The sequence below is a fragment of the Haliotis cracherodii genome, unplaced genomic scaffold, assembly GCF_022045235.1.
Source record: "Haliotis cracherodii isolate W230 unplaced genomic scaffold, xgHalCrac1.p SCAF_2, whole genome shotgun sequence".
NCBI lineage: Eukaryota > Metazoa > Mollusca > Gastropoda > Lepetellida > Haliotidae > Haliotis > Haliotis cracherodii.
The window spans coordinates 80932632-80957604 of NW_027266275.1; the positions used below are offsets into that span (position 1 = coordinate 80932632).

Genomic DNA, 24973 nt, shown 5'->3' on the forward strand with positions numbered 1-24973 from the left:
ACACATGCACACACACACTCATGCACACACACACACACATGCTCACTCACACACATGCACACACACACATGCATATTGAAGCGACATAAAACCCCTTTTCATCTCACCACCTCACCACCCCACCAGCTCACCAGCTCACCACCTCACCCCACGTTCTAGCCTGACCTGATCAGTGTCCTCCGTCTTCTGCAACTATACCCAGTACTGATGAACCGGTGTTGTGGCAGCTTTTGAGAAGAGGAAGTGTCTGGTATTTCTCTTCTCTTCCATGTCTGAAGTGCTGTTACATAATGTCCCTCAGTGATCATGGAACCAGTGCACAAGTTTGTGGAAAGTTTGCTTAGTTTTAAGTGTTTGAAAGCAACATTATATGATAAAAACAATTGTCATTAATCCATTATTTCAACCAATCAACCTTCTGAAAAATATACTCAACCAATATGCCAGATCATTAACAACTTCCGCTGCTACAAACAAGTTTATGTTTTTTTTGTCATGTTAAGTTGAAATAGGCTCTCCTGATCGACACAGGAAACGTCATAAGTAGCTTTTTCATGTGGTATTTACTCAAAGTACTTAGACATGTCACAAACAATTTTAGATGTAAGAATCTTCTTCAATGGTGTTTTGAAGTCCTTGTTATGAGAACTAGCAACGTCTCCTGCAGACTCTTCTGACTATACAGTTAGAAGTATGCAGGAATTTGAAACAGATAGTGAGAACTTAAAGTCCTTATCTAGCTGTTGGAAGTGTTTGTATGTGTTCCTGCGTGACATTCAGGATATCTCACAGCATCAGGGATGTCTAATGAGTTTTGAAGCATGGGCTGATACAGATGGGGGGTGCGCACCCCCGCACCCCCCCTCTGTATCCACCCATGCTTCAATATCTCCAATTTCAAAATTGTTCCTCAGTTGGGAGTTGAGATCGGGGGTATTTCTTAGCCCTGCTTATTCTTTTCCTTGTTCAAAACACCATGCGGGGCGGTTGGGTAGCCTAGTGGTTAAAGCATTCACTCGTCACGCCGAAGACCCGGGTTCAATTCCTGACATGGGTACAATGTGTAAAGCCCATTTCTGGTGTTCCCTCACGGTGATATTGCTGGAATATTGCTAAAAGCTGCGTAAAACCATACTCACTCACTCGAAATGCCATGCAGTCACGTGCCACTTCATTAGAATCATCTTACAAATATGGCTGACAAGTCTATTCAGACACATTCATGTCACTATATATAACTGCAGTAACCGTGAACCTGACATCCAACCCCATTTCACCTCATCATGTGTCCTGTCAAGACTTGGCGTACGTTTGTAAGCAATTCGGATCATGCAACTTTTGTGCTCAACACACATTGGTTCTCATAAGAACAGGGCACTTGATATGAAGAGTAAGGTCCTACCAGAGAAAAAGACACGGGTTCAAGATTGCTCAAGGATTTATTAAGCTCTAAACAGGTCCTCCCCAAATGTCATCCCCAGTCAAGCCATCGAAACAGTTTAGAGGTCACATAATATCCTGTCCAGGTAACAGCGAAACGTTGAGAAGACATTGCAGGCTAATGAAGCATGATCACCAAAGCAACTGGGTTGTAGTTGCTATGGCAACATGTCACCGAGGTCATGATCACTTGCGGCCCACCAAGTTCAAATAGCGTACCAACTTCTCCAAGTATTCGTCGTCCTTGCCGGGCCGAGGCTCTATTGCTTCAATCGGGCCAAACTGACCTGTGACAAAAAATGTTTGATAATCTTGTTTAGTTGCAATAAAATATACAGTATGCAATATTCGTATTGTGTCTGTTTTGAATCTTGATAACTCTCCTTTCTTGATGATTATTGCGATATGTATATGGTGAAGCTTTGTAAAATTAAACCCCATTCGTTACCTTTAGGTTTGTGATCACCAAGTTTCATACTGACAGTATAATTTGCAAGAAGTAACTTATTCAGTCCCAGTCAGTATATTCTAAGCTGGTGCTGCCTAGCCAAACAACCTCTGCCCAAAGTTCTGTGTTCGATTCCAAAGTTTGGCTTGACATGAGGATTTCAGTGCAAAATATGAAATACATAGTGAAGTGTTTACTTCGAACTTTGAATCAGGCTTCTGACTTGTGGCTAAGGTCGCAGACTGGGCATGTGTACATGTTTATGTATGGGAGCGTCATGTGTATGTGCTGAATCAGCAAAATAGAAAGCATTCATGTTTCAAGTGGTCTGCTCAGTGTTATGCATAATGTTTGTTTGTTTGTTTGTTTGTTTGTTTGTTGTTTTACCCCGCATTTAGCAATATTACAGCTATATGACAGCGGTATGTAAATAATCAAGTCTGGACCAGACAGTCCAGTGATTGACATCATGAGCATCAATCCACACAATAGAGATACAATGACATGCATCAACCAAGTCAGAGCCTGACCACCCGACCCCGTTAGTCGCCTTTTACGAAAAGCGTAGTAGCCCTTTACGGCAGGCATGGGTTGCAGAAGACCTATTCTACCCCGGATGTTCACGGGTATTGGATTATGCAGAGGACTGAAAGTGATTTGGTGGTTGAGTCCAGTAGTCCATTGATCGGTATCTGTCAGACTCTCGGTATAACCATGTATAGGTCATTGAGCAGGGTACATCTCAAGTTGTTGGTGGCGACTCAGAGTGATGTTTGCCATTGATGGTGGTTCAATCCTTGCAAAGACAGCTGAGACCCTCAGGTTGAGAGTGTTAGTCATCAAATCCAGACTATATTTTAACATTGGACTCACTCACTCACTCTAAAACTCACTCACTCAAAAACTCACTCACTCGCTCATAAACTCACTCACTCAAAAACTCACTCAATAACTCACTCAACCACTCACTAACAAACTCACTCAACCACTCACTAACAAACTCATTCAACCACTTACAAACTCACAAACTCACGCACTCATCCACTCACTCACTCACAAACTCACTCACTCACTCACAAACTCACTCACTCTCTCATCCACTCAGTAACAAACTCACAAACCCACTCACTCACTCGACCACTCACTCACTCACTCACTCACTCACTCACTCACTCACTCACTCACTCACTCACTCACTCACTCACTCACCCACTCACTCACTCACCCACTCACCCACCCACTCACTCACCCACCCACCCACGCACCCACTCACCCACCCACTATCTCACCCACCCACCCACGCACCCACTCACCCACCCACTATCTCACCCACCCACCCACCCACTTACTCTGTATCCTAACTAGGTTAACATCAACATGCATATCAAGTAGTAGATGAACCCAGTTTTGTCTTGTTTTCATTCCTATAATAAAACAAGGTCATGCAATCTCAGATAAGGTTGTTGTTCCCTCAGCCCGATGGGCGGGCAGTGATCCTGGAAACTGACATGATCTGGGTTAATCACACAGTATTTATGGAGTTATTTTGTTGAATGATGAGTTTCATTACTTTCTAATTCTGTGCTAATCTAAAATTGAATTGGATCTGGATTGTCATCTCATGCAGCAAGGCTGCGGTGATGGGAGCTCTGCTCTAAGGCTGGGACAAGTCTAAATTTACACCCATTACACTGGGCCCCCTATTAACCAACCATACCCCGATACCCGCTGTAGATCTCAAGAGTTGGGTACATTATGTCCGATTGGGAATTGTTTTACCAGACTCCTGGCAGATGCTTTTTTTCATACACAAATAAAATTATCAGATAATGCATACGCTGAAGTTGACAGAATTATGTCTTTACTCAAACGTATAAAAGTCAGAAACAATGTGTGCATACTCAGAAAGAAATGCAGATATAAGCGACTTTTATTGTTATTGTATTTAAGATATATATCACGTGACTAACAATGGTCCCTGTTAGTCCTGTGGGTACCACTCAGACCCCGCCCGACCTGAGTACCCGAGTCACCCGTCGCATGCCCCGCCCTGCTCCATTGTTGGTGTTTAAAGCTCTCGATGTCACTGTCAAACCCAGTCGACAGGCGCATTGTGGAAGGACACCCCCAAATGAAACTCGCTATAACTGTTTAACGAGTAGGCTTTGCGTATCTTTTAAGTTACGTATCATATACATAAATACTCAGCTTGAAAAATATGAAAACTTTCAGTAGTTTGTTTACCTCAAAAAGAAAACATCGTGAATTAAGAAAGTATTGACCAAATATATACTACTCAAAATTTGATAAGGATCACTAGGTGATATGTGTGTAAGTTACCACAAACATAACAAAAGACATGACTCTGACTCAGAAACGTGTTTAATCATGTTATGAATGAAAATTCATGAACGGCATGAACTTGTATCAATATGGAATGTTTGAAATCTGCAAACACCAAAAGGCATTTCATTAAAAAATGTTAACAGCAAACAAGAGAAAGAATTACACAGTTATGAGGGATAGTCCATAATTACACTTAGTCGATGAAGTGTCAATATCGAGTATGACCTGCCCTTGCATCAATGACGGCCTGACAACGTCGAGATATGCTGTCAATAAGCACCCAGATGTTCCCAATGGGAAGGTTGTTCCACTCTTCCACGAGGGCATGTCCGAGCTCTGCCAAAGTCGTGGGTTGTGCTCTACGGCGTGAAAGGGCAACCTGCAGCATGTTCCAGACATGCTCAATCGGGTTCAAGTCCGGCGAGCGAGCTGGCCAATCCATGCGGACAATTGTCACCTGCTCAAGGTACTGCTCAACCACCCTGGCGCGATGAGGACGGGCGTTATCATCCATCAGGATGAACTCAGGGCCAACAGCACCAGCGTAGGGTCTGACGTACACATCGAGGATCTCATCCCGGTACCTCACCCCCGTCATTGTTCCTCTCTCCAGGACATGAAGATCTGTCCTTCCATCTCTGTTGATTCCACCCCAGACCATGATGGAACCACCACCATAACGGTCATGTTCACTGATGTTGGCATCATGGAAACGTTCACGTTGTCGTCGCCACACCCGCTGCCTCCTGTCTGTAAAGTCCAAACAATACCTGGACTCATCGGTGAACAGAACTGGAACCCAATCGTTCCGTGTCCAAGTGACATGATCTTCAGCCCATTCCAATCGCTCCCGCCGGTGTCGAACAGTCAGGGGGATTCGGACACATGCCCTTCTCGAGTAGAGACCTGCATTGTGAAGACGATTCCGTATCGTCTGAGTGGACACATTTACCCCCGAGGCGTTCAGGAGGTCGTTACGTAGGCTGGTTGCTGTCCGGAAGGGATGACGTCGTGCCTGAAGAGCCACAAAATGATCTTGGCGTTGGGTTGTCGACCTCTGACGACCACCCCCATGTCGGTGTGCTGCTGTACCAAAATTTTGCTGTCGGGACCAGGCCCTGCTTACAACGCTCTGGCTGACGTTTAGTGCATTGGCAACGTCACGTTGTGAATAGCCAGCATCAAACATTCCAATACATCTGCCCAGTTGTTCTGTCGTCAGGCGACGCCTTACACGTTGAGGGGGCATTGCGTAGATAAACGTAGTGTAAACACTCAATTGAGTTTACAGTTTCAGAATGAATCAGACACCGTTGCCTGATTGGAAATCGTGCAATGGTAGCAAAAGCATGAACTGTGATGTGAAACGCATTTCCCATGGCATGAAATGCACGTGCACGTGTATTGGAGACGTTTTTGATTTCACTTGAACACAATATTGCCAGTTATGCAGTTATTTTGTTTTTTTATTAAGAAAAATATCTACGATCCTTATCAAATTTTGAGTAGTATATTAGCACACAACTACCAGAAACGGCCATTGTTGACTTTTGGCACTTCACGGTGTGCGGCATGCAGTCCAATATTTTCTTTATCATTTTATCATTTTTCATATCAAGTCATAATTTTTTGCTTGCTGACGAAAGAAAACACTCAAGTTCCTTATATGACAGTGGATAGGGCGTTGGTGTTTAATAGCTGGACAGGCCATACCAGATAATGGAAGCTATATGACAGTGGATAGAGTGTTGTTGGTAATAGCTGGACAGGCCCTACCAGATAATGGAAGCTATATGACAGTGGATAGAGTGTTGTTGGTAATAGCTGGACAGGCCCTACCAGATAATGGAGGCTCTATGACAGTGGATAGGGCGTTGTTGGTAATAGCTGGACAGGCCTTACCAGATAATGGAGGCTCTATGACAGTGGATAGAGTGTTGTTGGTAATAGCTGGACAGGCCATACCAGATAATGGAGGCTATATGACAGTGGATAGAGTGTTGTTGGTAATAGCTGGACAGGCCCTACTAGATAATGGAGGCTCTATGACAGTGGATAGGGCGTTGTTGGTAATAGCTGGACAGGCCATACCAGATAATGGAGGCTCTATGACAGTGGATAGGGCGTTGTTGGTAATGGCTGGACAGGCCCTACCAGATAATGGAGGCTCTATGACAGTGGATAGAGTGTTGTTGGTAATAGCTGGACAGGCCCTACCAGATAATGGAGGCTCTATGACAGTGGATAGAGTGTTGGTGTTTAATAGCTGGACAGGCCATACCAGATAATGGAGGCTCTATGACAGTGGATAGGGTGTTGGTGTTTAATAGCTGGACAGGCCATACCAGATAATGGAGGCTCTATGACTGGATAGAATGTTGTTGGTAATAGCTGGACAGGCCATACCAGATAATGGGAGGCTATAAGGACAGGTTGTCGGTTCAAGGGTGGTATTGTAGGGGTTGTTGGGGAGTGGTCACCATTTTTTTCAAAATTGACAAATGAAATGGGGTTGAATTTTGAAAAATTGAAAAATGTTGTAAACAGTAAGGAAAACAATTTTGTTTACCACATGCGTATCAGCATCCGCCTGGAGAGCGGAGGGTCCGGGGTTCAATCCCAATACGCGTCATACCAAAAGACGTTAAAAGATGGTACTTGTTGTTACCCTGTCTTGCGCTAGACATTAAGGGTCTAAAACAAGGACTGGTCGGCTTGGAGACATTATACTGTGTCTGAGTGGGGTATTCATGTCAAACTGTGGCATGGTATCTCAGTGAGCTAGCACTATAAATCGCCATCAGTCCGGACTAATACAAGCAGCCATGCACGCACGCTCGCACACACACGCACACGCACACGCACACGCACACACACACACGCACATGTCAATATAAGTGCAATAATCTTGGACACAACGTTAAACCCATTTCACATCACTTCACCACATGCTTACTGTTACAGCCTGAGTTTTACAAGTAGAGATGGTTTGGAGTGCTCATCCTGGTGTTCCACGCACCAAGGATGACTGTCCTCCTCAACAAATCCTACAGTTAAATAAACTTGTTGACTTTTGTTGAAGTTTCATGTCACCATGGTAGAGTAAATCTGGAAAGATTTGCGAACAGGAAACTACTTTGAAAACTGAGAGTGATACACACTTGTAACAGTTTCATGCCACAGTTAAAACAAACAAACAAAATACTTGTACTTCAGGAGACATTGTCGTAGTCACTTCCACACGTTGTGAAACAGCCTGTACATATTTAAATACCTAATGTGTCACATCCTGTTTTTCTGAATTACACAATTAAGTCAATCAGAGTCAACAGGCCATCAGAAGTTGCTCCCTACTCAACACATACTAATGTAGCTTTAATGTTTGGTAATCTCGTCAACAGGTCATCAGGAGTTGCTTCCTACTCAACACATACTAATGTAGCTTTAATGTTTGGTAATCTCGTCAACAGGCCATCAGAAGTTGCTCCCTACTCAACACATACTAATGTAGCTTTAATGTTTGGTAATCTCGTCAACAGGCCATCAGAAGTTGCTCCCTACTCAACACATACTAATGTAGCTTTAATGTTTGGTAATCTCGTCAACAGGCCATCAGAAGTTGCTCCCTACTCAACACATACTAATGTAGCTTTAATGTTTGGTAATCTCGTCAACAGGCCATCAGAAGTTGCTCCCTGCTCAACACATACTAATGTAGCTTTAATGTTTGGTAATCTCGTCAACAGGTCATCAGGAGTTGCTTCATACTCAACACATACTAATGTAGCTTTAATGTTTGGTAATCTCGTCAACAGGCCATCAGAAGTTGCTCCCTACTCAACACATACTAATGTAGCTTTAATGTTTGGTAATCTCGTCAACAGGCCATCAGAAGTTGCTCCCTACTCAACACATACTAATGTAGCTTTAATGTTTGGTAATCTCGTCAACAGGCCATCAGAAGTTGCTCCCTACTCAACACATACTAATGTAGCTTTCATGTTTGGTAATCTCGTCAACAGGTCATCAGAAGTTGCTTCCTACTCAACACATACTAATGTAGCTTTAATGTTTGGTAATCTCGTCAACAGGCCATCAGAAGTTGCTCCCTGCTCAACACATACTAATGTAGCTTTAATGTTTGGTAATCTCGTCAACAGGTCATCAGGAGTTGCTTCATACTCAACACATACTAATGTAGCTTTAATGTTTGGTAATCTCGTCAACAGGCCATCAGAAGTTGCTCCCTACTCAACACATACTAATGTAGCTTTAATGTTTGGTAATCTCGTCAACAGGCCATCAGAAGTTGCTCCCTACTCAACACATACTAATGTAGCTTTAATGTTTGGTAATCTCGTCAACAGGCCATCAGAAGTTGCTCCCTACTCAACACATACTAATGTAGCTTTAATGTTTGGTAATCTCGTCAACAGGCCATCAGAAGTTGCTCCCTACTCAACACATACTAATGTAGCTTTAATGTTTGGTAATCTCGTCAACAGGCCATCAGAAGTTGCTCCCTACTCAACACATACTTATGTAGCTTTAATGTTTGGTAATCTCGTCAACAGATCATCAGAAGTTGCTCCCTACTCAACACATACTAATGTAGCTTTAATGTTTGGTAATCTCGTCAACAGGTCATCACAAAACTTTCCAGACGCAGTTAAGGCTATTGATAGCCACTCGCAGTAATTTCATGGTGCAAAACATTCCTGACTTACAGTATATAACATCTTGGGTAGTACATTTTACCTGTCAGTTTCATGTGAAGAAAACACACATATACTCACTTTTTGTCACTCTGTGCCACCTGTTGTTGTATGAAGGGTAGGACTCGTAGGGGCCATATAATCTGTACGCTGAAACACAAGTCACAAGTCACAATGTGAAGGGTAGGACTCGTAGGGGCCATATAATCTGTATGCTGAAACACAAGTCACAAGTCACAATGTGAAGGGTTGGACTCGAAGGGGCCATATATTTCTGTATGCTGAAACACAAGTCACAGCATGAAGCTAACAGTATTCCCTGTCATAAGTGGCAACTGAATAGATAGATCAGTTAGTCAAACTCATGGACTTGATTGATGGCGCTAAATGCTATATATATGTTTGACTTTGCATGTCATCAATCTTGTTGTGTACGACATACTCATTATATCAACCACTGGTTTGTCTGGCCAAGACTATTTGCTGTGGTACATGCAGAATTGTGTCCCTTACCTGCCAGGATATCACTGTTGTGGTTTAGGGGTATATTTTTCAGTACACTTTGGCTTATTTAGATAATACTTACAAGCTGGGTATGGTTATTTGCATTATGACCTGTGAAGATCCGGGTAGAATAGGTCTTCTCCTACCTTAAACAGTCGTAGGAGGCAACAGATAGGATTGGGTGGTCAGGCTCAATGACTTGGTTGATGCATATCATCGTATCCCAACTATGTGGATATATGCTCATGATGTCAGTCACTGGATTGTCTGATCCAGACTCAATTATTTGAGACCGCCGTCATACAGATGGAATATTGCTGAGTGCAGTGTTAAACAACAAACAAAGCATAATATTTTTTTTAAATATTCGCATTGTATCCCCAGGTAACAGGGCAAGTCTTGATGACTTGTTGATATTTTCCTCAACATCAGTGAGATATTGCACTGATATTCTTGTCAAAACCATATGAAATTGTATTCATCAAGATAATTTAAAATGAATAATTGTATGGCTGAATTTTAGGCACATTTTCTTGAGTATAGTGCGCACCCATGTATAATGCGCACCCCCCTCTAGCGGGTTCAATATTTTGGAAAAAAAGAAATTTGAATATTATGCGCAGAAAAAATTTACACCGTACCCTTTCAGCGAAGTCCGGCAAACGAACGGGTGCTGAGAAACTTCGTCAGTACAAATTCGAAATTTGAGATAAAAAATCACCAGACATGTTTATTTACCGTTTAAATAGTATTTATTGTTCTGCTAGGCATTGTTTTATATCTAGGGATTAAGATTACCTTGTGTATTTTCTCGTAAACTAAGCCGGAAACAGCAATCAGCTGTACACACGTTTTCTTGGAATCGACCGGTGATTCGGTCAAGACACACCCAGTGATATAACTTTATAGGATTTTTAATGCAAGGATCGGCAACAATTGTATCTGAAACTATTTTATTTATCAGGAATAATATATTCCATTATTTTCTTAATTATATGCAGCCTTTACTAAACATATTTAAAATAATAATAACCCTAAGCGAAGCAGCTGATCGCTATTCCCGGGTATTATTTTTTACATGGAACATGTCTGACCAGTCACCGTCAAGGCTCACGCGCACGTGAGCACGTGAGCGCGAGAATTTCATGTTGACATAGAATCGTCAAACAAAAACAAATATGACTTTTAACGAGTCAAAGTATGTCATTTATGATATATGTATCCATTCTCTGTCAACTAAAGTTCGTTTCAAGGTGTCAATAGCGGTATTCTGACCGTGGTTGCTGTTAATAACGGTGAGTTGTGCGATCTTCCGATCGCTTCACACACGATTTCGCCGAAATTAATAAAAACAATATTATAAGAAATTTTGAATAAAATTAATGAAGTAAGTTACAAACATGAGTCCAGAAATACAAAGAACACTTTTTATAGACAGACAGTGTAATTACATAATTATTTTGCGTACTTCAGTATGGATTTGTTGACATGGTATTTCCGGTGTTTCGTGCTCACGGTACGTAATGTCTTTCCATGGGAGGAAAAAACATCCAAAATCATAATTCGTGTATAATGCGCACCCCCTTCTACACAGCTGTGTTTTTCCGAAAAAAAGTGCGCACTATACTCAAGAAAATACGGTAATTACTTTTTGAGGCCCATGTGTTTATGCATAGTTTTATCATATAATCTGAAATCAGTCTGGCCTGGTTGGGTGGCCCAGTGGTTGAAGCATTCACTTGTCCCACCAGAGACCCAGCAGGTGGGAGGCCTGGTCTCATTGACTCACCAGTCAGAGCATCGGAAACTCAGTTTTGATAAAACAACTTGCAAACATTTGAGATGACTTGGATTACTCTGGAGAATCTTGCTGAGATATTGGGCCGCTCTAGCAATATTTCAGCAATATCACAGCCTGGAATACCAGAAATAGGCTTGGCACATGTACCATGTGAGGAACCAAACCAGGCCTTCAGCGTGATGAGCAAATGCTTTGACCACTGGGCTAGTTATCTATAGCGAAGCATAACAAACTTATGCTTTGGGCTTAAATACAGCTACTTTATGGATGTGACAAAACCTATGGTGCAGCTCAAGGAAAACTAGAAAAAATATTGTTTAGGGTTCATGCAGATTAGTGAGGTGAGGTGTTTAACTTCACGTTTAATGTCACTGCATTTATATAGCGACGTGCATGCACATATGTGTGTGTGTCTGGCTGCTTGTACTAGTCCGGACTGATGCCGATTTATAGTGCTAGCCCACTGAGATACCATGCCGCAGTTTAACATGAATACCCTACTCAGACACAGTATCCTGACTCCAAGCCGGCCCTTAATGTCAAGCGCCAGACAGGGTAACAACAAGTACCATCTTTTAACGTCTTTTGGTATGCACAGCCAGAGATCGAACCCGAACCTTCCGCTCTCCGGGCGGACACTCTACCACTAAACCACGGAGGCTGTCTGTATTAAAAGAGTCCAGTGCAACAGCATGAAGAGAGACAGATATCCTACTCAAGTAGAATCTCTTCAGGTCCTAACTAACCTACACATGTCTGATGTTCATCATGTGTTATCTGAATAACTTGTGGTGGAAATAACAAGCTTCAGCATCTGAAATAATCTGAAACCAGCAACTTCAGAGTATTGTCCAAGGCACGACTTCTTGTTATAATTAAAGATCATGCCATAAAAGTTTTGGTGTTTTAGGGGATTTAATGTGGCTTGAAGGTTTATCATATGAATGTAATACCATAGTTGCCATAATAAGCCGTTTGGGCACTTTGAAAATTCACAGGGGGCATCTATTGAAACATTTTTCGTTTAATAATCAAGAATGTCCTGTCAATTTTGTGGGGATCGAGCAAGGCACTAATATGACAAATACAGTATTCCACGCTGCCATCTCCAAGTCAATAAGAAGTTGTCTTGTGAGTTTCATAGCTCATAGTTCATCTCGATGATTATTTGAATGGTCTACTACATATAATTTTATCTCTTCAATTCCGCTGTAACACGAAAACTAATTACATGTTTAGGGTTGTTGTAGTTAATGCTGAGATAGCCTGACATTGATAATTATCCCTCTCGTTATTGATAAATCAGTGTTCTCACTTCTTTGGGGGATTCTATTTACCAGCAGACAGACCACCCAAATATATATATCTGTAAAGAGGTATTAGCAAAGGCTGTTGTCCCTCATTATGTCATTTGATGAAGATAATGACCTCAGTTAGTGATAAAGTTACATCCATTCGCTTCACCAATTATGACTGCCACTCTTGTAATGGTTCTATTTCCATTGCCATTACACCGAACAACACCAGATATTAAGTCAGTATGTGACTTATTGGCGTAGGTTTGTTTTTAAGCCACGTGTAACAGTATGAAGGAAAGCCAATACCAGCCTTATTTCTATTTTAGTGTTAAGTCATGACGTGCGTCACAAGAATCCATGTCTGATTCCTGATAGCATGTTCGTAACTGAAGACCTTCTCCAGGTAGTTTCACTGTTCATGAGGGAAGGTAATGGGAGATGGCTGTCTCATCAATGTTAAATTGCAACTGTTGCCCTTTACAGTTATGTCAGTCAGTCATGAATATGTCAGCCTGTCTTTAAAGTATTATATACAGCAGCTTACGTAAATATATCATAATTCTTACGAAACTTCTACATGGTATTACATATCTGCCATAAATCCTGTATTTTGGCTTCAATCACACAAACTAAAATTTTTAGATTTTCAACAGACGTCTTCTTTACTGTCAATTACACACAATTAGTTGCTGCCAAGTAGTCTCATAACTACAAACGCTGTGACGTCACAATGGTGACCGTATCACGTTTTTCCTGTGTGTGCTAGAGTGAACACCTACTATAGTAGTAGTGACAATCTATCGCCTGGTAGTAGATCACATTTACCTAATATTATTCTAATATGATTGCTATGATAACAGACATATAAATACATATATATTTATTTAAAGTAATTGTGCTGCTGAAAGAGATTACACGCATGTGAGTATAGCTGGTGTTGGAGTTTGTGAGGACGCCATGCAGTCTCCCATCATCCCCGGGTGTAAGAAGTGTGGTCAATTTATGATCACGGGAGATCCTCATGTAAACTGCACAAAGTTCAGAGGGAATACCTGCACATTGGAGAAGAGATGTGAGAAATGCACCCACACATCCAAAGAGTAATTCTCCAAGATGTCAGAGGCTGCTACAAAGGCTAACATGAGATAAGCCACAAAGAAAAATGTAGATAAAATCATCACTGAAAAGTCAGTTCTACTCCAGCACCTCCTCCCCAGCGGTCGGGTAGCCTAGTGGTTAAAGTGTTCGCTCGTCACACCGAAGACCCGGGTTCGAATCCCGACATGGGTACAATGTGTGAAGCCCATTTCTGGTGTCCCCGCCGTGATGTTGCTGGAATATTGCTAAAAGCGGTGTAAAACCATACTCACTCACTCACTCTGAGAAAACAGCAGGAGATGATGAAAGACATGCTTGATTCTAAGCTGTCGGATATGGATGCTAAGATCATGACGGTAGCTCTGGTAAAGACGTCCAGATCTTCATCCAGGCCAGCCTACACACGATCTTCAAGCTGAACCGCATGGCCAGCCGTTGAACCACAGCCAGGCCATTGGCCACGGCGTAGATGCCAGTTACCAACCCACGAACTAGGCCAGCCCATGAACCACGGCCACGGCCAGTCCACGAACCACGGCCAACCCACAAACCACGGCCAGGCCATTGGCCATGGCGTGGATCCCATTTACCAACCCATGAACCAGTCACCAAGCCAGCTTGCTGGCCAGCCAGCACTAGGCCAGAGAACAAGACCATACGGGAGCCACGCGGTATCCAGGGACAGGCTGTCCACGGCAACCAGCCAAACCACAGCATGGCTACCATTACAACCGAGATGAGGATGATAATAGATCTAATGATCCTCAACAAGAGATATCTGGTGCGCCACCAAAATTCCAGATAGAGTCTATACGGAAGTTGCGGTCGACGTTGAAGAAGGGAGACTGGCTTTTCAGCCTAGATCTTACAGATGCATATCTTCACGTCCCGATACACCCATTATATCGGAAATATCTACGCTTTGCAATGAATGGTCGACACTGCAAATTCCAAGTCCTACCCTTCCGGATAGCAATAGCACTTTGGCAATTCACCAGAATAACAGCACCAGTCATCATGTTTGCCCATCGCCAGCTAGTTCGAATTCATGGTTATCTGGACGACTTCTTAGAGGTTAGACCAAGGCAAAAATCAGCTACATCAGAACATGATATTCTTGGCCCAGCTTATGACTTACCTAGGTTCCCTAGTCAACCCAGCCAAGTCAGAGATCACCCCGGTCCAAGACATTATATACACCAGAGCAAGATTCCAGCACGACAGGGGATATCTATGTCCTCCAGAGGATCGATTCAACAAGACTATAAAGATGATCCAATCAATCTCAAGTCAACCCAGCAAGTCACTGAGGTGGTGGATGTCTCTGCTAGGCAACTTGACATCTCTACAGGATATGACTTTCAGAGGAAGGCTCAAGCTACATCCTCTGCAGACATGGGTAAACTCTATACGATGGAAGGGCCTAGAGTTCCAGCCTCAGTTACCTCCCACTTTGCTGCAAGACCTGCATTGGTGGAATCACAGAGAACATGTGATGAGTGGCATACCTCTGACTCCAATGCCAGAACATCATCTATTCACAGAAACGTCAGATTCCGGATGGGGAGCCCATATGGACGATCTCGCAGTCCAGGGATCGTGGAACACAGAAGAGAAGAACCTTGATATCAACTGCAGGGAAATGAAGGCCATATATTACGCCATCCTCGAATGAAGAACACAGCTTCATCTATCATCAGTTCTCATAGCCACGGACAGCACCACAGTAGTGGCTTACATCCAAAAGCAGGGAGGAACCAGATCCAACTCCCTGATGACGGAGACTACACGATTGTTTGCCTTGGCAGACTCCTTCAATTGCCGGATGGAAGCGAGACATATTCCCGGAACCTGAACATACTGGCCGACAGCCTCTCACGTTGGGGGAGAATAGTAGCAACAGAATGGACATTACATCCACAGATCTTCACTTGGATAACCAAGATATGGGACATGCCACACATAGATCTATTGGCCACCTGCCAGAACAACCAACTTCCAGTTTATGTCAGTCCAGTTCCCGACCTAAGAGCTCACCAGATCAACGCTCTTTCGATGGTTTGGATGAATCTATTAAGCTACGCATTCCCACCATGGTCTCCCCTAGACAAGGTCATGCACAAGGTGGAGGAGACGGATTGTGTAAAAATACTGATATGGCCCAGCAGGGCATAGTTCCCCAGACTAGAACCCATACAGTTACCACTTCGCCGGGATCTGCTACGACAGACCAGGTCAAGCATATTCCACGAAAATCTGCCCAGTCTACATCTTACCGCCTGGAAGTTATCGCACAAAGAAGCAAACATCCGGTCACTCTCAGCTTGCCTCGGATGCTGTGGCAATTCGTGGTGACCATCATCCTCCCTTTTATATGACAACAGATGGGACAAGTTTGTCCAGTGGAGAAGACTACAAGGAAGTATTGATAATGCTGTATCAATCCATATGATAACAGACTTCCTTCTTCATCTACGTCAAGACAATAAATTCAGACATGGGACGATAGAAGGTTACAGATCAGCCCTTCATTCTGTACTTCAACATGATAGATTATCTATCAGAAACCATCCCATCCTCAACAGATTATTGAATTCCTTTCTACTAGAAGATATTAAGACCCCTCGTATCTTCCCCAAGTGGAATCTATCTGTGATATTATCAGTGCTGTTAACAGAACCTTATGAACCCATGGCGAAGGCTACCTTACTTAAAAAAGCCAGGAAAACCTCCTTTCTGCTAGGATCCGACACCAGCAGTATCAGAGGGTAAGTACGCCCTTGATTACTCTGCTTATCAGGTGTAGGATGGATTAGAAGCACCTTAAATGTCATCAATCAGCATTGACCAGAAGTGACGTCAGCATCGGAAATAGCTGAACAAAGCCCTTCTAATCAGGAAATGATGTCTTTGGGATAGAAATAGACCTGAAGAGATGTCATTACCAAAAAGATGAAGTGACATACCAGAAGTGTTGTCCGAACCGGAAGTGACGTCAGAACTGGAAGTGATGTAATCGCCAATATTATAGGTCTCTAATCCAGATTTATTATGGTCAAAATCAGCAAATATGACGGTAAATCTAGTGATAATATCACATATTCGACTGATTATTGACATAGTTTCTGATTTTCAGAGGCACTTATCTCAGTAGGATGAGAATCAGTACATTATGGTTTCCAGAAGAGGACTGCTGTCAATTACACAGGGTGTTCCTAGAGGCAGATCCCACCGGGGTCCCTCTGGGATATTCTGGCAGATATGTAATAGAGGTAGAAGTTTCGTAAGAATTATCAAACTATAGTTATCATTGTTAATAATTCTAAGAATACTACCTCTATTACATATGAAGAGATGATGGAAAGAATTGACATCGCCGCCATTGTGACGTCACGGTGCAGGTAGTTTCGTGACTACTTGGCAGCAACTAATTGTGTGTAACTGACAGTTAAGAGGACAGCTGTTGAAAATCTGAAAATTTTAGTTTGTGAGATTGAAGCCAAAATACAGGATTTATGGCAGATATGTAATCGAGGTAGTATTCTTAGAATTATTTACAATGATAACTATTGTTCGATATTTCTGAAAAGTCATGTATTTTCCAGCTTTTAATAAGGTAGTCAAAGTAACCTATGTTCAGTTGTAGGTTTCAGTTGAGTTGTTGTACTCCGGACTAGTACAAACAGCGACACACACGTGCATGCCTGTCACTATATGAGTGCAATAATCTTGGACGCGATGTTAAGCCCCATTTCACCTCACCTCTCCACTACAAACCAGGTCACACACCCAATGTGAATTATATTATTTGAACGACATGATTGTTCTTGTCAGCTTTGGGGGTGCAAGCTGCCTAAGGTACTTCTGCGGAGTTCTGCCCCTTAGTCATGCCAGAATCCTATGATGATGGGTTCAAATCACAGAATTGCCCAGGTTATAATCATGTTTTTCGGCACCATACCCATGCTTGTCACCTGCAGTAGTTTTGGCTTTTCTGTCACATTAAGCTGTTTCAGTATATTTATCCGACAGAAAACGACTTACACTTTACCTTACATTAGTGCTATGTCCGTCAAACTATCACCCAACATGGTGAGTGAGGTTTCATTGTTAAATTGAACTAAATTGAAGTTAAATCTACCAAGTAACAAACCTCCACACTGTAAAGACAATATATTTATACAATGTATTACCAGGTAAACAATTGACATGCCTTTGCATGTGTGTGTGAAATGTGCAAACAGTGGGGTAGGTAACACATCATTTTTGCGAACACCTGGTATCATCACGATTTGATAGTGATTCGTGAACACATGTTCACAATATAGTCGGGATTGTTCAAACGAATCGACTTTTGCAGAGATTTCTCCTGATTGTGGAAAGGGTTTTGTGACTTCATTATTATAGAAGATTCAATCATAGCCAGAAAAATACCTTTCCACCATGTGTTAATTCCAAACCAGTGGCCTACTGTACAGTTTTGTGAGATGTATTTCTGACCACCCTGGTAGCTATTTAAGGAAGTGATTGCTAGGACACTGGAGAGTTTTGCCACATCACCTGAATGCATACGTCGCGATCTATGTCTGCATTGGTTGACCTATTCAAAGTGTTAATTTGCTTGACTTGACTGTGTTTTCTATTTGTGTCAGAAAGATTACCTAAGCAGATAATGACTCTAATAAGGCTACTTGTCTAGCAACCAGTCCGTGGGTCAAGTGTATGCTCAAGTGCAGGTAGGATTGTCCTCGGTGTAACCAAAATCAGTCCTCTTTCTCAACTTCCCCGCCCCTTGGGGATTCTGGGTCAGTGCCTCCTGCTTGTCATCGTAGCTGACTCAAAGATGGTGAACAGGCTCTGTGACTTCTGTACCAAGGACTCGGCAGTGTGGTACGAGGGACGCAAATAACATTGTGTTTGGTACACAGATTCAACATTTTACACATAGTAATGGTTTACATAGGAAAACCCTACCGGTATATAGATTAACATTTTTCAAAACGGGGGTACATAGCGATCTGAATGTCTGTCCATCCGCTGTCCGTTTTCCATTTCTGGAGCTGAAGTCCTAAACCGATGAATATTTATTGTTGAAACTTGCTTATACAGATCAGTCTAGTGGTGAACTGGAGCATTTTGATGATTTGGGATTTTGTTTTTTTTATCTTTTTTTTAATATTTTTATGGCAACATATTGGACGTGTACTGAAAAGTAGGGCAGTGCTCATTCCTTGAGCAGAACTCCAAAACTGTTGAACATTTTTAGATGAATCTTGGTATACAGATCAGTCTAGTAGTGAACTAGTGCCTTTTGATGATTTGGGATATTGGAAAATACTGAACAGCATTAATTTTTCATTGAACTGAAGGTATCCAATAGCAATGCACCAACAGGGGAAATAAGTAGCCAAACTCCATTTCTGAATTGCACCAGAATGGGGGAACATCTTCTGATGACTCTTGTTTGTATTAGATGTTACTGCATAGAGTTTGGCTTGAAGATTCTGAATAACTGGAGTGACCATGTGTTTTGTGTGCATACCTTGGCAAAAGGGGGAGGTCGGGTAGCCTAGTGGTTAAAGCATTCATTCATCAAGCTTAAGACCTGAGTTCGATTCCTGACATGAGTACGATGTGTGAAGCCCTTTTCTGGTGGCCCCTGCCGTGATATTGCCAAACGAAAAGTATCCTCCAGTAAGGGGATTCCCCTTCCTGGATGTTACTCTATTTTCTTGAGTATAGTGCACACTTTTTTCCAAAAAAAACACAGCTGTGTAGAAGGGGGTGCGAATTATACACACCATAATGAGTTTTGATGTTTCTTTCCCCCAACACAAAGACACTACCATGAGCACGTAACACTGGAATACCATGTCAACAAATGCATACTGAAGAATGCAAATTAATCATGTAATTTCATGTCTGGTAATAAAAAGTGTTCATTGTATATCTTGATTTACGTTTGTAACTTAATTCAATAATTATATTCAAAATTGCTTGTAATACTGTCCTAATTAATTTCGGCAAAGTCGTGTGAAGTGATCGGAACATCTCACAAATTACTGTTATAAACATCAACCAAGTTCAGATTACCGCTATAAACGCCTTGAAAAGAACTTTAGTTGACAGAGAGTGGTTACTTATATCATAAATGCCATACTTTGGCTTGTTAAATGTCATATCTGTTGTAGTTTGACAATTAGTAGTATAGGTAATGATGCTTCTGGACCACTTCCACTGGAGTCAGATTTATATACCTATACCTATGTCAACATTTAGTTCTCGCGACCACGTGCGCTGAAGCCTCGACGATGACTGGTGAAATTGTTACATGTGAAAAAAAAAACCCGGCAATAACGATCAGCTGCACCGAAGTGCTACGCTTAGGGTTATTATTATTTTAGATATATTTGGTTAAAGCTACAACTAAAATAACAAGATATTGGAATATATTATTCTTGATAAAAAAATAGTTTCAGATAAAAAAATTCCCGATCCCTGCATAAAAATCCTTTAAAGTTATATCATTGGGTAAGTTTTAACGGAATCATTGGTAGATTCCAAGAAAACATGTCTACAGCTGATAGCTGTTTCCGGCTTAGTTTATGAGAAAATACACAAGGTAAACTTAATCTCTGCATGTAAAACAATGCCTAGCAAGACAGAAAATATAATTTGAACGGTAAATCAACATGTCTGGTGATTTTAAAATCTCAAATTTCAAATTTGTTCTGACCAAGTTTCTTATCACCCATTTGTTTACCAGAATTTGCTGAAGGGTCAAGGTGTAATTTTTTTCTGCGCATAAAATTCAATTTTTTTTCTCCTAAATACTGGATCTGCTAGAGGAGGGTGTGCATTATACTTGGGTACGCATGATAATTGGGTGCGTACTATACTCAAGAAAATACAGTAACAGAGGTTCCTGCTACTAGATGCTCTGCACAATTTAAATGATTAGGCCGGCGCCCAGTTTGCCTGGTAGTTTATTGGGAGTCTTCCTACTTGTCCCCCACATTGTTATCAGCCAATGAGAACATTTGTCGTGCATTGCTGCACTGTTGCACTCGTAGCTTTAGGCCACGCCCCCGAATTGTTTTGTTTGGGAATCTGATCACTGAGCGTGTGATTTTATCACTTTTACTTGGACATTGAAATACTTTCTATGAATATTATTTTGTTTTTTCTCTCAGGAATTGACTTATTATATCTGGGACAATTGATATTCAGAACAAAATCACAATTCTTTTTTTCACTTTTCTTGCCCTTTAACTGACTGCAAGACCTTCGATGTTTCATAAAGTAATCTGAAACCATGTTTCATAATTTGATACGATCAAGACGTGTTATCACCGATTTGTAAACAGTGTATAAAGAACTATTAACATCTGCTCCTAAAGATTGACTATTTAAAGGAACACTGACTCAATGACTCGTAAAGTCTGCCATGAAAACATTCCTTTATCTATCCAGGCTTGTAAAGGTTAGATATTTAAATGAACACTTTATGACCGACTCATATATTTGGAACAATGTAGTACCAGACCGGTGGACGGATTGTTGTTTGTGAGTGACAAACAGAAAGCTGCTGAAGTTTGTTCTTTTCTTAATTATTGTGGATGTAGTTGATGCAGCCTGATGTTTTCAGGAATTGCATTGAGTACAGGCAGGGGAGGAAAATTATGTTTACCGAAATAACACCCCATTATGCTGAATTTGCACCTTGTCAAAAGTTGGAGTGAGTGAGTGAGCGAGGTAGTGAGTGAGTGAGTGAGTGAGATAGTGAGTGAGTGAGTGAGTGAGATAGTGAGTGAGATAGTGAGTGAGTGAGTGAGATAGTGAGTGAGTGAGAGAGATAATGAGTGAGTGAGTGAGTGCGTGCGTGAGTGAGAGAGAGAGATAGTGAGTGAGAGAGATAGTGAGAGAGAGAGATAGTGAGTGAGAGAGATAGTGAGTGAGAGAGATAGTGAGTGAGTAAGTGAGTGAGATAGTGAGTGAGTGAGAGAGATAATGAGTGAGTGAGTGAGTGCGTGCGTGAGTGAGAGAGAGAGATAGAGTGAGAGAGATAGTGAGTGAGAGAGATAGTGAGTGAGAGAGATAGTGAGTGAGTGAGTGAGATAGTGAGTGAGTGAGTGAGATAGTGAGTGAGTGAGAGAGATAATGAGTGAGTGAGTGAGTGCGTGCGTGAGTGAGAGAGAGAGATAGTGAGTGAGTGAGAGAGATAGTGAGTGAGAGAGATAGTGAGTGAGTGAGTGAGAGAGAGAGATAGTGAGTGAGTGAGTGAGATAGTGAGTGAGTGAGAGAGAGATAGTGAGTGAGTGAGCGAGAGAGATAGTGAGTGGACAAACTTTTCATCATTTTAACAATATTCCCACAGGAGCATCAGAAGTTTTACTGTTACATTTCACTCATTTCTTGGATTGAAGAGATCTTTAAGGAGCAAGAGCTTTGATCAATAAGGCATCTCTATTTTATCAATTTGGGATATGGTAGATGTAATAAATAGTTCCTAATGAATGATCATTTTCTGTGTCGGAGGGGGAAAGAACGATTCCAAGAACTGAATCTGTCGGGTTGGCCTGGTTACTGCAGTTGTAAGCCGGAAGTGATATGCCGTCACAGCAGAAATTATATCAATTACGTGATGCACACACTGCTTACATGTCAATTACGTGATATGGACGCTACTTTCATGTCAATTTTGTGATATGGACACCACTTTCATGTCAATTTGCCAACTTTAGCAGTCCGGTTCATTGCAATTAAGGAATTGATTTTGGATAGATCAGAGAGACAAGTATTGTCACAGTCGGTCACATATGTATATTTATATTGTCTTACATACCACTGAGAAATGATTTATGAATTGAATGAAAAGTTTGAAAGTGTGGATAGCTTGTTTTTCTGTGACTCATCAGCTTTTAATTTGATTTAAAAAAATAATTTTGATAGATGTTTTATGTTGATAGCCTGTAAGAACTTGAGTTTGTCCCTGAGTGAAAGGATCTTTACGGCAGCAGTAATGACTATTCCTACAATTTAGCATGCACGCTCTGACTGGTGAGATGCATCAGGTTGGCTTGGCTCGGTTCAGGAGCCAGCTGTCTCGCAGATTAACGGCATTGATCTTGCTTGCCTTCACAGATTCATCCTTTGGGCCTCCGTGCTTTTTTAAAGGTTCTTGTGTTTGAGATAACAATGTTCCGTCTTGACTATTTTAGGAGTAGAAAAAATCTCACTTTCTTAAGGTTTGGGGCTGGGGTTTAACAGTTCTAGAAAATTTCAAAATGACAAAATCATCTTTGCAGTTCATTCCAATAAATAACAGCAGCCATGCTACCACTCAATGTGAAGTAAGCGTCACAACACATAACAATCTCTTTGAAGATGTCAGTGTTATGTTTCTGTGGGGATAGGGTGTGCTTCTTTAGGAATTACGGAGATGAACTTTTGCACACCGAAAACTTCTGTCGGAGTAAGCAAACTTTAATTATCCTTTGTAATAATCTCCTTGTATCCAGGCAGTGACAGTTGGCGAGATGTAAATCTCATAATACAATACAGTATAAAGGGAGGTACTGCTTGAATATCATTTTATACAAACATTAAACTAACACTATGACATATTTCATTCTTGAATCAGTATGACCTACTGAATTCCTCTTGAAGAAGCTTGCATTTCATGTAAATTATGTTCTTAAAGTTGACCAAGGTATCAGTGTTAAGGTAGCCCAAGCCCATGGTGGAGACTGGTTACATTCGGATTGTACCACTTGTTGGATTATAAGTAAAATCAGGTTTTTGTGGGAGTTCTACTTAGGTTTTGCAGTGTCATTTGCCTGTTAGAATTTGACAATAGATACGTTTTTCTTAATGACTAAGGACAGCTTGAAAGTGATTCTGAAAACTATAGATTTAAGACTGCTCATAGTTATTTGAACTTCTGATTAAGTAATCTTCATCTGTTCTGATATCTTTTTATAAAATCTTTCTTTCACATTTTTTTTGGTATTTTTGCCTTTCTATTGACAGTATTGATTATGAAGGTTAAAAAGCTTGTACTTACCATGCAAAGACACAATAATACACACGAGAACAATTAGTGACAGTTGAAGCGAAGATATCCTCATCATATCCGGAATTCCAACGGTCCTTTTCCTTCCTTTCCGGATATGTCAACCTGTCCGTCGTGTCCTGACCCTCGCTCTCCTTTCCGACCCTCCACAGAGCCCTTAAATACCCCCAGGAACACATGACCACAGACACGCTGTTTCAAGCCAGTTGAAGTGTTATCAGTGGTCAGGTATACGGTAGCGCCGTTCATTGATTGGCAATAGGGGGGGGAGGGTTCATTGCAGTGATCATCTCAGGTTTGGTGTTACATGTATTAGTAGTTGTCAGGTACATAGTAGTTAGAAAGTCATGGATTGGCGGAGGTGGGCGGGTTTGTATTATTGATCATGTATTGCTGACTGTGGTTGGTATTGTGTGTTGTTAGTTATCAGGGAGACGGTAGATGAGGACTTTGATTGACAGGAGGAGGGGTGGTCATTGTCAGGACAAGTTCATGATGTCACGGAGATGTGTCATTAGTTGTCAAGTAATTAGCAGACTGGAGGGATTATCCCCCATGGGTATAGTTATTACATTTAGTTTGATTGATTCAAGTTGTTTTGAAGCCAGGGTTGAAAAGTTTATGCCTGTTTACGCAGAATCCCCCATTTAAGGTGACACTGTATTCTGGCGTAGCAATTGTCACTTTATTTGTCACCATTAACCAAATAAAAAAACATACAATTTTTTTTGATATTTCATTGATTAAGATATGTGACAAGAATTATTTTCTTTGTCAGTTAATGCAATACTTCAAGCCCAAATCTTAAAAAACCCCACCTGACTCTTAGACAGCAACATAGGGGCCCAAACACTAACATTTCAAAGAAAGATAAATAATCAAGTCAATATAGTGATTGACATCATGAGCATCGATTCACATTATTGGGATATGATGACCTGCATCAACCAAGTCAGCGAGCTTGATTACCCGATCCTGTTAGTCGCCTCTTACAACAAGCATTGTTTGCTGAAGACCTTCATGTGGGTCTTTCTAATGTAAGCAGTGTGACATATATTGATACTTTGAAGGACTTTGGCTTATAGTACCGGTATAATTATTGTCGCTTCTTGTAAAGGGTGTCCGCTTGTCACAATGTCAAGACTGTATGAATATGTATTCACTACTAAATTGAATGGTATGGTAGGCATTTCTTAGTGGAAGCCTCGGTGGCTGAGTGGGTTAGATCACTGACTTTGTGTCCTAGCG

The 24973-nt window shown here is 41.5% G+C and overlaps 1 protein-coding gene and 1 long non-coding RNA gene across 2 annotated transcripts in view; one reads left to right on the forward strand and one right to left on the reverse strand.

Annotated features, from left to right (window-relative positions):
- The window catches only part of LOC139468575 (E3 ubiquitin-protein ligase TRAF7-like), a 174922-nt gene that overhangs the window by 135953 nt on the left and 13996 nt on the right, over positions 1-24973 (forward strand). The gene's annotated exons all lie outside the window — the stretch shown is intronic.
- On the reverse strand, positions 1442-23878 carry LOC139469729 (uncharacterized). The gene is made up of 3 exons (XR_011653741.1): positions 23717-23878; positions 9031-9099; positions 1442-1727 (listed from the first exon to the last, which is right to left on the reverse strand). It is a non-coding gene; the product is annotated as an uncharacterized lncRNA (long non-coding RNA).